Here is a 14,053-nt window from a genome sequence, read left to right as displayed (position 1 = left end):
ACCAATGGCTTGCATTACTGCGACCATAATCACTCCAACTCTTGCATTATTTACCCCTGTAAGATGCTCCATCTTCATTACTTTATGATTTCCTGTTGGAGTCACATTATGTACAGACATTATAACGTCACTATATATCCATACACTCAATCAATGTATATAAGCTATCTTATGTAATTATATTCATTGAGGTTGTTTTTGTTATTGTGTGCTTGATCTTTTGCAACATTGGATCCGAAGTAACGATTGTTTCGTTCTCCTTTACACTTGGACACTGGAAATGACATTAAGCAATCTTGAATCTGTAATTATATGTTGAGAAACAATGTACTTTGTTAAAGGGAGTAAATCAATTGCTGAGCCAGTCACAACGGCAGCCATTCCCAGAATAACTTCTGTTCTACTGAAATGCACAATACACCACTCTAATTGAGATACTTTGTTGTCCAAAACTATTTATTATGTACTTCCTGGTGGATTATAAACTGCCCCGAAATGACAGATAAGATATAGGTTTCCCTAGGACCATACGTCCATCAGATATAGGTGCAGAATTCGCTCATTCAGCTCAGAGAGTCTAAATTGCTATACCAACATGGCTGATTTAGTATCCCTCTTCAACCCGTTTTTTGCCTTCTCCCCGTAACCCTTGACGCCCTTACTAATCAAGAACCTATCAACTTCCACTTTAAATATCCTATAACACATATAAAAGTTGCTGGTGAACGCAGCAGGCCAGGCAGCATCTCTAGGAAGAGGTACAGTCGACGTTTCAGGCCGAGACCCTTCGTCAAATATCCTAAATGGCTTGTCCTCCACAGGCATCTGCAGCAATAATTTCTACAGTTTCAACCAGCCCAGGGTTAAAGAGAATTTGCCTCATCTCTGTTCTAATGGGATGTCATATTCTGAGACTCTATTTCTGGTGCTAGACTCCCCTCACTATAGGAAACATCCTCTCCCCGTCCACTTTATAGTGGCCTTAAAATATTGCATATGTTTCAATAAGAATCCATCTCCCTCCTCTCAACTATAGCGAATATAGGCACAGCACCATGAAACAATCTTCATTTCGTACTTTTAAATCCGTATTACAGGGAATACTCTCGATAACATCCTCTCGACTCTCACCTTTGCCAGCAAATGCCTTCTTAGATACAGGGCCCAAAATTGCTCACAATACTCTGTGTGATCTGACTAATAACCTATAAACCCTCAGTATTAAAATATTTATTTCGTATTCCAATCCACTCGAAAATAATGTAATATTGACTTTGCCTTACTTACCATCGACTAATCATGTAAATTAATCCTTAGGAATTCCTGTGCGAAGAATCCCAACGGCTTTTGCACGTCTGATTTCCAAATGTGCTCCTGATTAGAAAATAAACTCTGCAGCTTTATTTATTCTAATAAAGTGGAATTTAAACACTTACTACCTTGCACTATTTCATCTGCCGCACTTTGCTCATTCTCCTAATCTGTCTAAGTCAATCAGCAGTCTCCTGCCTCCTTAAAAGTACAACACCTGTACCTAAATCGGTATCGTCCGTAAACTTGGCCAGAATGTCACAATTCCGTCATCCAAATTGTTGAAATATAATCTGGAAACAAGCGGTCCCTACACCAGACTCTGTGGAACACCACTAGTCACCGGCAGCCAAATGTAAAAACATACCCTTTATCACCCATGTTTGCCTCCTGTTGTCAGGTAAGATTCAATACATGGTAATATCTTTCCTATAATACTATGGACTCTTATGGAGTCATTAACAAATACAGCACAGAAACAGGCCACTGAACCCATCTGGTCCATGGCGGATCCATTTAAACTGCCTACTCCCATCGGTCTGCACTGACACTACTGATCTCCATACCTGCACTATCCAAGTACCCATCCAATCTTCTCTTAAACGTTGACATCTAGCTCATGTGCTGGTAGCTCATTCCACACGCTCAGTACAGTCTGAGCGAAGACGTTTCCTCTCGTGTTCCCATTAAACTTTTCACCTTTCACCCTTATCCCATGACCTCTCGTTGTATTCCTAGCCAATCCCAGTGGAAAAACATCTGCTTGTACTTACACTATCTACACCCCTCATGACTGTGCATACCTCTATGAAATCCCCTCTCAATCTAAGAAACACAGTACTGAACTATTCAATCTTTCCTTATAATTCAGATCCTGCAGACCCGGCATCACCCTTGTAACATTCTCTGTATTCTTTCAAGTTTGTTTACAACTTTCATGTAACCAAATTGGACAGGACACTCCAAGTTAGGGCTCACTAACGTCTTATACAGCTTCAACATAACATCCCATTTCCTATACTCAATATATTGATTTATGAAGGATAATGTGCCAAAGCTCTTTTTACCACCCTATCTACATAGGAATTATGGACTTGTATTCCCAGATCCATTTGTTCTGACACACCCCAATACCCTACCGTTCACTCTGCAAGACCTAGCCCGGCTGTTCCTACCGAAGAGCAGAACCTCGCCCTTGTCTGCATTACATTCCAGCTGCCATTTTTTTTTTCGGTCCGGGTTTCCAGCAGATACAGAGCCCTCTGCAAGCCATGGCAGCCTACGTCGCTGTCCACTATACCCACAATCTTGCTGTCTTACGCACCTTTTCTGATCAAGTTAACCACATTATCATACGGATCATTGATGTCGATGACAAAAACAGCGGAACCAGTACCGATACCTGCAGCACACCACGAGTTACAGGCCCCCATTCAGACAGGCAACCATCGGCAGCCCTTCCTGGGCTCTCCAATAAATCCAATTTACTACCTCATGTTGAATGCCAAGCGACTGAGCCTTCTTGAGCAACCTCCCATATGGGACTTCGTCAAATGCATTGCTAAAGTCCTTGTAGACAACGTGCACGGCTTTTTCTTCATCCACTTCTCTGGTAACTTCCACGAAAAACTCCGTATGATTGGTTAGACATGATCGATCACGCACGAAGCCATGCTGCCTATCCTTAAATAGTCCATCTATCACTAAATACTTATATATCCCATAACTTTCCTAAAGCTGATGTCAGATCCACGGGCCTATAATTTCCTGGTTTATGTTTGGAGCCTTTTGAAACAGCGGAATAACATTCTCTAACCTTCAATCCTCTGACACCCCTTCTATCGCTACGACGATTTAAATATATCTGCTAGAGTGCTAGAGCCCCGGCAACTTATGCACGCCTCCCGTAGGGACTGAGGGAATACCTTGTCAGGTCTTGGGGATTTATCGACCAAGATTTGTCGCAGGATCGCAAATGCATCCTCTGTAATCTGTATAGGGTTAAGGAAGTTGATACAGCTTTGCCTCACTTCTATAGAATCTGTGTCCATCTCCTTAATAAATACAGATGTAAAGCAAAGGTCTGGACCATCTGTTTTGGCTCCACGCATGATTAGCATTCTGGTCCTCCAGAGGGCCAATTTTGTTCCTTGCAACCCTTTTGTTCTGAACATATCCGCAGAATCCCTTACAAATCTCCTTCAACTTGTCTACTGGCGCAACTTCATGCCTTCCGTTAGCCCTCCTGATCTTTTTCTTAAGTGTTCTTTTGTATATCTTACACTCAATATTCACCACATTTTTTGCTACCTGCATCTACCCATTTTTCCTCTTAAACAGGGCTTCAATATCTCGTGCAAACCGAAGTTTCCTACGTTTGTTATCATAACCTTATGTTCTATACTCTCAAGATTTCTCTTTTGATTGCCTCCTACTCAGGAAGTACATCTTTGCCAAAAAGAAAAAAAAAACTACCTGTCCCAATCCACACTTAACAGAGAATTTCTGATACCATCAAAATTTAGAATTTCAACCCACGGACCAGACCTATCTTGTTGCATATTTACCTTTAAACTAATGGCGTTGTGGTCACTAGATGCAAGGTGTTCCCCTGCACAAACCTCTGTCACCTGCACTGCCTACTTCCCTAATAGCAGATCCATCTCTTTGGGCTGTTAAGCAGTCTCCTCTCAAGGACCTTATGAAAATCCAAGTTAACAACATCCACCGAATCTCCTTTGTATATCCTGCCATACAGTCTGTTTCCCACAGAGCTGTTAGGCATAATCCAAAACAGAAATTAAATATCCCATCATTAGCCCTTTGTCGCCCCCACCTATCAGCTCCCGGCCTTTGTCGCCATTTTTACTCAACTCTTTCCCCAAATCCGTCACATATACTTTTGTCCCCTCTTCTCCTCAATACAATTATCACCCACCAGCTCTTACACTAACCCTTTCCTCCACGTCTTCAAGCCAGCTATCACCCCTCTACCTTTCAATTCAGTTGAAGGGTCTCGACCTGAAATGTCGACTGCTCATTTCTTTCCATGCCTGAACCGCTAATTTCCTCCAGTATTTTGATTATTGCTTAAAACGGCAGGCACAATCAAGATGCAAGTGCATGTAGGAAGAACTAATGGAGGACGGACGACATGTGTGTGAGCTCTAGTAAGCAATGGATCAGATCGCAGTTCGCGTTTATAGTGCGCAGTGATCTGTGCTGTAAGACAGATAGAGTTCCAAGTGCAACTTGAGAGGATACACGGTTGGCAATTCGACACACGAATCAGATCGAATCAGCTTCTTCGGGGGAAAAATCAGTCCAATTTAACACAATTTTGGAATAATTTTTAAGAGAGAGTTTCAATATGTATTACTCCCCGACCATCGGGAAGAAAATAGAAAAGGGCGAAAGCAAGTACAGTACTACCAGGCTCAAAAACATCTGCTATCACACTATTATAGGCCTATGGAAATGACCTCTTGTAGAATCATCTGGGCTTCGTCCCCAGAATTTACCCCTTCATAGTCCTTGCATCTTATAGTCTGTCTGCACTGCGCTTTCTCAGTGATCGTAACGTTTATTCTATTATTTTTTTCCCATTTAGTTACCTCCATCTATCGATGTGATGAGGTGATCGGTATAGGTGATAGGCAAAAGGAAGCTTTTCCTTAGTTAAAAGCAAGAGCAATAAACCAATTGAACAATGCACGGATTGGAAATAACATAAATACCTTTTGTAATACGTGAATATCTTGAATATATCTTTTACCTTTAATTATCAACGAGGATTTTATTCTTCAGTAAAATACAGATACTTTCGCGGTATTGGTTAATAAAGTAAACTGACCTACACGATGGGCGTTTGGGACAAATAAGTGACTCTCGCGGAATGAAAGAAAAAGCGGTGTTAAGGACAGGTGGGGGACTGTTGAGTGAGAATAGAACCAGAAATTGCGAGCTGTTAGGTGTGACTGACATTGGGTTCAAGAAGATAGAGCCTGACAGGAGAGGAAGGTGCTTACGGAATTAAGAGTTGGAGGCTGGGAGGTTTGGCAAAGGTAACTCTTTTGTGTGTGATGGGCTGGTGGGGACAACGATCGAGGGGGACGAGGCATGGAAATGGGTTTGGGCAGATTCTGAGCAGAGAGAGAAGGGACAAAGGGCGAACTGTTTACTGAAATCCGGAGAATTCAATGTTAATGCAGCTGGGCTGCAGACCCCCTAGATAGAATATAATGTGGCTTTCCACTAGTTTGGCCTCATCTTGGCAGTGGAGGAGGCCGAAGGCTGTGTGGGAATAAGAAGAGAATTTAAACTGGCTGACAACCAGAGATTCAGATGACCACGATGGGTGGAGCTCATGTTCTTGTTGTAATAGTAACCGAATCTGTGTGTAGTCCCAATCTTAGATTGGATGATGTGTAATAACTCAGATCTTATTAGGGAGCTTAGCGTAAGGGGACACTTAGGAGGCAGTGATCATCATATGATTGAATTCAGACTGCAATTTCTGACGGGGATGCATATGTCACATCTATCAACATCGCAATGGAATAAGTGGAATTACAGAGGCATGAGAGAGGAGCTTGCACAGGTGGATTCGAGAAGGATACTTGTGGGTATGGCAGCAGAACAGACGTGGCTGAAGTTTCTGGGAAAATTTCATAAGGCGCAGGATAGATATGCCCTACAGAAGAAGTTGTCCATTAATGACAGGGGAAGGCAACCATGGCTGACAAGAAAAGTTAAGGAATGCATAAAAGCCAAGGAAAGGGCATGTACATTAGGAAAAGTCAGTGAGAAATTCGATGATTGGGAAGCTTTTAAAATCCAACAGGGGGCAACGAAAAAGCTATGCGAAGGGAAAGGTGAAATTTGTGTGCAAATTAGCTGATAATATAAAGCAAGATACCAAAGCTTTTTTCAGTTATATAAAGAGTAAAAGAGGCGAGCGGGAGGGGGAAGACACCACTGGAACATAATACTGATGAGGTAGTAATGGGGGACAAAAAATTAGCAGGTGAACCAAATCAGTACCTTGCATCCATCTTCACTGGGGAAGACAGTAGCAGTGCGCCAGATGTCCATGAGTGGCATTGCTATTACAAAGGAAAAAGAGCAAGGAAATCTCAAAAGTCTATATGGGGGTGTCACCTGGATCAAATGGACGACATAACAGTCTTGAGAGAGGTTGCTGGAGAGATAAAGGATGCAATGGTCATGATGTTTCAATAATCACCTGAATCTGGCATGGCCCCGGAGGACTGAAAGACTGCAAATGGCACTTCACTCTTTAAGAATGGAAGAAGGGAAAAGAAAGGAAATTATAGGCCAGTTAGCCTAACCTCAGTGGCTGTAAAGTGTTGGAGTCGATTATTAAGCATAAGGTTTCTGGGTACTTGGAAACAAGTGATAATGTAAGTCAACATCAGTATGGCTTCTGTCAAGGGACATCTTGACTTCAAATCTATCAGAGATCTTCCAGGAAGTAACAAGCAGGGTGGACAAAGAAAAGACAGTAAGTGTCATTTACTTCGATTTTCTGAAGACGTTTCATATGGTGCCACACTGAGGCTGCTTAAAAAGATAAATTGCGGTGGTATTACAGGAATGATGCTGGAATGGCTGAAGGCAGGACGCAGCAAGTTGGAATAAAAGAGGCTTTCTCTGGTTGCCTTCCAGTGACTAGTGGTGCTCCTCAGAGGTCAGTATTGGGACCGCTACTTTTCACATGCTGTCCGTGATTTGGATATTGAAATTGATGGCTTTGTAGAAAAGTTTTCAGATGATACACAGATAGGTGTAGGGGTAGGTACTGATGAGGCAGCAATGCGATTGCCGCAGGTCTTAGACAAATTGGAAGAACGGCAAAACACGTGGAAGATGGAATACTGTGTTGGGAAATGTATAATAATGTATTTGGTAAAAGGAGCAATAGTGCGGAATATCATATAAATGACGAGAAGGTTCAAACATCAGGGGTGAGAGGGACTTATGAGTCCTCGTGCAAGACTCCCAGAAGGTTATTTATAGGTTGAGGGTCTGGTAAAAAAAGGCAGATGCAATGTTGGCATTTATTTCAAGTAGAATAGAAATAATGCTGAGCATTCTGTGGGACGGAGGAGTGCGTTGCTGGAGGGAAACAGGTTAGATTTGAATTCAAGAGAGAAACACAAAACACTGGGGCTTTTCTTTTGTGAGGGTAGAACGACAGAAGGACTGAACGTCAATAGTGAAATTAAACGGGGGAGGGGAGGTATCTGGGAATTGAGAGTTGTCGACATGTGAGATTTCTCGCATGAAGTTGGGAAGAAATTGGACTTGCGGGTTACATGTACAGAGGATGGAAATAGGGAATCAAGAAATGAGGAGATTAGTTCAGTAGGACAGAAGCAGGAAGAAACAATGGGCCTACCGGGACAGTCTTGCAGGTGTTACGAAATGTAACGTTTTAGAAACAAACCAGCAGCAAGAGACCTCACACTGAGTCAGGTTTTAATGTTAAAACCACTAGCTTTATTAGTACCTACTTACCATATAGTAACATAAATAAAATAAACAGAAGTTAACAGTGTTAAAAGGTAAATACGAAGTATTCCACAGGTTCCAAGTCAGGTAAAGTGAGGTAACAGTCGCCATAGATCTTATCCGTTGTGACGTTCCAAATCCACATACGAATTATTACTGAAAGTGACCTGTCACAAGAATACCCTCTTCCAGCGGTTACCACACACCATACCCAGGCACGGGCTTCAGAAATGGTCCCACAAGGTATCTTAAAATCCACTCCTATGTATTATACAAAGTGACAGTCATACCGTTTGCCGATGTTTAACCCAACCTTTTGGGCTTCAAAGATTTCCCAACCATCACAGTGACCAGCCGAATCCGGATAGCTGGTGTCTCTCTCTCTCTCTCTCTCTCTCTCTCTCTCTCTCTCTCTCTCTCTCTCTCTCTCTCTCTCTCTCTCTCTCTCTCTCTCTCTCTCTCTCTCTCTCCTCTCTCTCTCCTCTCTCTCTCCTCTCTCTCTCTCTCTCTCTCTCTCTCTCCGCACCCCGCCCCCGTACAAATCTGAAGCATACTCCTTCAGCCGCCTGTGACGGCCGTCATAGTCCCACCTCACTCAGGCGCTTAAAGTGACAGTCCATAGTAAACGAAACCTGTGGGTTCATAGCACTTCCCCACAAAAGGGAAAATTTTGACCTGCAAGAGCAAAATTTTAACTGCATACTACAGCATATCAAACAATATATTTGCACTTAACATACAACATATTGCAGAAGCGTATCAAGAGTCGCGAGGTAATGATGCAGCTCTATAAAACTCTGGTTAGACTACACTTGGAGTACTATGTCCTGTTCCGGTCGCATCACCAGTGGAAGGATGTGGAAGCACTGGAAAGGGTACAGAGGAGATATACCAGGATGCTGCCTGGTTTAGAGAGCATGGATTATGATCAGAGATTAAGGGAGCTAGGGTTTTACTCTTTGGAGAGAAGGAGGATGAGAGGAGACATGATAGAGGTGTACAAGATATTAAGAGGAATAGATAGAGTGGATAGCCAGCGCCTTTTCCCCAGGGCACTACTGCTCAATACAAGGGGACATGGCTTTAAGGTAAGGGATGGGAAATTCAAGGGGGATATTAGAGGAAGGTTTTTTATTAAGAGAGTGGTTGATGCGTGGAATACACTACCTGAGTCAGTGGTGGAGGCAGATACACTAGTGAAGTTTAACAGAATACTAGACAGGTATATGGAGGAATTTAAGGTGGGGGCTTATATGGGAGGCAGGTTTTGAGGGTTGGCACAACAATGTGGGCCGAAGGGCCTGTACTGTGCTGTACTATTCTATGTTCTATGTGTACAAATATCAGATTCTGCACCACTATTGACAATACATTGCAAGTTAAACATCTGGAATGGTAATCGGCAATTATATTATCTTTGCCTACAATGTGAGTTATGATAACATCATATTCTTGAAAAATCAGACTCCAGTCTAACTACGTTTTATTTTTTTCTTTCACCTTACTCAAAACACCAATCGATTGTGATTTGTATAAACCACAAGCGGTTTCTGAGCTGGGCAAACATAAACATCAAAATGTTGCAAAGCCAAGCAGAGTGATAACAACTCTTTCTCTATGGTTGAATAATTTCTTTGATGCTCATTAAATTTCCTTGAAAAGTAAGCTAAAGGATGTTCAACCCCATCACACTCATCCTTTTATAAAAAAATACTGCTCCTGCATCTTCATCACTGGCATCCACAGCTATAGAGAATGGCTTTGCAAAGTCAGGTGCCCGCAGCACAAGTTTATAACATAAAATGGCTTCTAATTGACCAAATGCCTCCTAACAAAGTTCTGTGCAAACAAACTTTTCACCCTTCTTCAGGAGATTAGTTAAAGGGAGAGCAATATCGGCAAAATTCCTACAGAGCTACCGATAATATCCAACCACTCCCAGAAACCTTCCAAACGCCTTTTAACCAGTTGGAATGGTAACTTCAGAAATTGCCTGAGCAGCAGCTAACTCACCTTGACCTATCCCATAGCCAAGACAGGTCACAGTGGCATGGACAAATTCACTCTTAGCTAAGTTAACTGTAAGGTTGGCTTTGGAAAGCCTGTCAAACAGCTTTTCTTCTGCAGAGGTATGGGCTTCCCACGTGTCACTTCCTGTGACTAAATCATCAATATAGTCATCTACGTGTTCTAACCCTTGAAGTACAGAATTAATGAGTCTCTGCAACTTTCCTGGAGCATTCATCATCCCAAATAACAAATCATTGTACTCAGACAACCCAGAAGGTTTCATGAAAGGATAAATTTCTCTACCCCTCTCTGTCAAAGGAATACACCAATACCCTTTCAACAGATAGATCTTTGTAAGAAACCTAGCTTTGCTGACTTTATCTATGTAATCATCCCCTCTGGGGATAGGATAAGCATCTGTTTTTGTTACAGCATTCACCTTTCTATAGTCAGTGCAAAACCTAATACTACCATCTGGTTTAGGTACCATACAATATGGGGAGCTTCAACCTGAAGTTGAAGGCCTAATAATACCATTTGATAACATATACTCAACTTCTTGTTCAGCCAATTTACATTTTTCTATGTTCATGCGATATAGGTGTTGATTTATGGGCTTGGCATGGCCGACATCTACGTCATGTGATGCGACTGTGGTTCTCCTTGGAACATCGGGAAATAAGTCTTTAAACTTCAAAATTAAATCCTTCATTTGTTGTTGTTGCTATGGCTGTAAATGAGCCAACTTGTTATCAATGTTTTCTAGAACAAACGCGTTTGTTAGTCTAACTGGGACAATGTTTGATTGAGAATAAACCTCGAATGAATAAATTAATGAGTTCCCAGAGAAATCAAAATCCTTGTTATTGACTCCACCTGACACAGCTGCTACTGGTTTTTCAAAATATGATTTCAACGTGTTTACATGTACCAACTGTGTTGACTTTCGGCGATCGGGTGTTTTGATTAGAAAGTTCACATAATCTACTTTAGACACTACTTCATATGGTACATGGTATTTCACCTGAAGTGGGTTCGCCAATATTAGAAATAACACCAGCGCCTTATCTCCCACCTGGAATTTTCTCATACGAGCCTGTTTGTCATACCAGCACTTCATTTTGTCCTGAGAAGCCTTTAAGTTTTGTCTTGCTAGGCTACAGGCTTTGTGTAATCTGTCTTTGAATTTCAAAACATAATCTAACAAATTGATATGCATGTTCTTATTAATCCACTGTTCCTTTAACAGGGTCAAAGGTCCTCGAACCCTATGATCAAATACATGTTCAAATGGACTTAAAGCCTAGTGATTCCTGTACTGATTCTCTGACTGCCATTAAAACAAATGAACTCCTTCATCCCAATCCTTCTCATTTTGAACACAGAATGTCTTCATCAATGTTTTGACGGTAGAAAGGAATCTTTCTAAAGCCCCTTGCGATTCTGGATGATACGCAGATGCCGTAATTTGTTTGGCTCCCAGTTCATAAACTACTTGTTGAAATAATCCTGACATAAAATTACTTCCTTGATCAAGCTGGATTTCCTTAAGCAAACCAAATAAAGAGAAAAACTTTATGAGAGCGTTTGACACAGTTCTAACCTTTATATTCCTGAGAGGTATGGTTTGTGGAAATCTGCATGCTGTGCACATTATAGTTAGTAAATACTGATGGCCAGCTTTAGTCATTGGCAATGGGCCAACACAATCCACAGTAACTTTGGAAAAGAATTCACCAAATGCAGGAATAGGCCACAGTGGGGCCACTGGTGTGACTTGATTAGGTTGACCCACAACCTGACAAATGTGACGGGTTAGACAAAAGGTCACAACATCTTTCTTCGGACTAGGCCAGAAGAATTGTTTCCAAATTTTGTTCACAGTTTTATTTACACCAAGGTGACCATATAAGGGCATACTGTGGGTCAAAGTTAAAATCTCGTTCCTATAGACTTTAGGTACTACAACTTGGTGAACAATTGCCCACTCCTCACTTGCAGGAATATCAGGTGGTCTCTACCTCCTCATTAACACTCCATCCTTGATATTATACCCTACTGGCACTTTCTCAATCTCATCACCTGGGAGATCTTTTTCTCTTAAAGCTTTAATCTCAGGGCCTCTGCTCTGTTCTGCTATAAACTCCTTCCTAGACAGGGATAAATCTTTCTTGTCGGATTTAATACCTGGATCCTGTGAAACAATGAAGGCAGAAAAGTCCCTGACAAGTCATCAAAACCTGAATCCTGATTTTGGCTATCATGGGTAGCAGAATCATGCTGCACAGAATTATTTGCGTTGGCTGACGTCTTAGCCATACTTCGAGTTACTGCGCAGGAGGGATAAATGGTAGAATCCATCTCTGGGTCATTAGTGGTTGGCTTAGTTGTCAACTACACTGCATGAACAACTTTACCATCTGCTAGGTCATTCCCCAACAACAAGGAAACATCTTCTGCCGGTAAATTGGAACGTAGTCCTATCTTAACAGGTCCCGAAACCAACCCTGACTCTAAAATTACCTTGTGCAGCGGCACAGAAACAATGCCGCCCCCGATGCCTTTAATAAGATTGACCTCACCAATGTCAGTCGCATCACTAAACTTCAGAAATCTGTATAATATAAGTGACTGTGAAGCCCCTGTATCCCGAAGAATTTTCACTGGTAGCGGGGTTGACCCTTCCTTTACTGCAACAAAAGCTTCCGACATAAAAGGGTCGAATCCTTACTAACTCCATCAGACCTCTTAGCCTTTGACAGAGCTTCATCAGAACCTTGTGGGTTTATAGGTGTTTCAACTTTTTCAACACAGGCATCTGGAACTACCCCCTTTTCTCTCTTCTTGTTTAAGAGGGAACATTTAGCCATAAGAGGACCAGGTCTCTTACAATAGTGACAAGTAAGAGCAGAATATTTCTCCTTCACTTCTTTCCCTTCATCCTTGCTTTGGTCACTAGTCCCAGATTTAATTTCTGGTTTACCCTGACTATCCATGCTACTCTTTTAGAAGCTCTTACTCGGGGTGAACTTAGGCTTATGGGTTAAAGCAAACTCACTTGCTAATCTAGCAGACTTCTGCAAAGTGGCAGAGTCCTTTTCATCTAAATATGCCTTTATGTCATTAGGAATGCACCTCTTAAATCTTCAATATAAACCAACTCTTTCAAGCTGTCAAAATCATCATTCACATTTTTAGATGTGCACCAGCGTTCAAAACACACAAGCTTCTCATATGCAAATTCCACATATGTCTGGTTCACAGATTTCCCCAAATTTCTAAACCTTTGCGTATAGGCTTCTGGAACCAGTTTATAGGCTTTAAGCACAGCCTGTTTCACAGCCTCATATTTAGCTGCATCTTCAATTGATAAGGCAGAATAAGCCTGTTGAGATTTTCCTTTTAATTACACTTTGCTAGAGTAGTGGTTACTGTAGATTCTGAGCAACTTTCTCAAAAGGCTGGAAGTATTTATCAACCTCAGCCTCATCAAATGGATGGACCAGTTTAACTTCTTGATTGGCCATAAACACTGCAACCAGCTCCCTAGAACCAGCAACTTCTTTCTCAAGCCTTAACTTATCCGTTTCAAACCGCCTCTGTTTTTCTGCTTCCTCCCTTTGTTTGTCTGCTTCTTCCCTCTGTTTGTCTGCTTCTCTAGCATCAGCCTCCAATTTAAGTATATCAAACTTCATTTGTTCCAGTCGTAACTGGATCTCCTCTTTACTTACAGGAAGCCTCTTTAACACCTCTTCATCAACACTTTCGTAGAAATATAGTGCTCAACTATTTTCCTCTGAACCTCTGGCGTCCTCATAGCCCGCTTTATTACAGTAAGTTTAGCTCACTAGAAATGGCCAACAACTCATCTTTTTTGGCTTTCTCCAATGCCTCAGGTGTTGGCGCTTCCAGAATTGCCTCAATATCCATTGCTGCTGATTTCCACACAAAAGTCTAACAAAAGGGAATTACCAAATCAGATCGATAATTAATCAATCACTAAGCTGTTATGCTGTTCATTTCGCGGACGAGCCCCAAATTTTGTCATGTAATGTAACGTTTTAGAAACAAACCAGCAGCAAGAGATCTCACATTGAGTCAGGTTTTAATTTTAAAACTATTATCTTTATAAGTATTTACTTATCATAGAGTAACTAAAACAAAATAAACAGAAGTTAACAGTGTTATGTGTGTATAC

Source organism: Mobula birostris, chromosome 4 (genome assembly GCF_030028105.1).
Source record: "Mobula birostris isolate sMobBir1 chromosome 4, sMobBir1.hap1, whole genome shotgun sequence".
In the NCBI taxonomy this organism is placed as follows: domain Eukaryota; kingdom Metazoa; phylum Chordata; class Chondrichthyes; order Myliobatiformes; family Myliobatidae; genus Mobula; species Mobula birostris.
This window is presented reverse-complemented; position numbering follows the sequence as displayed.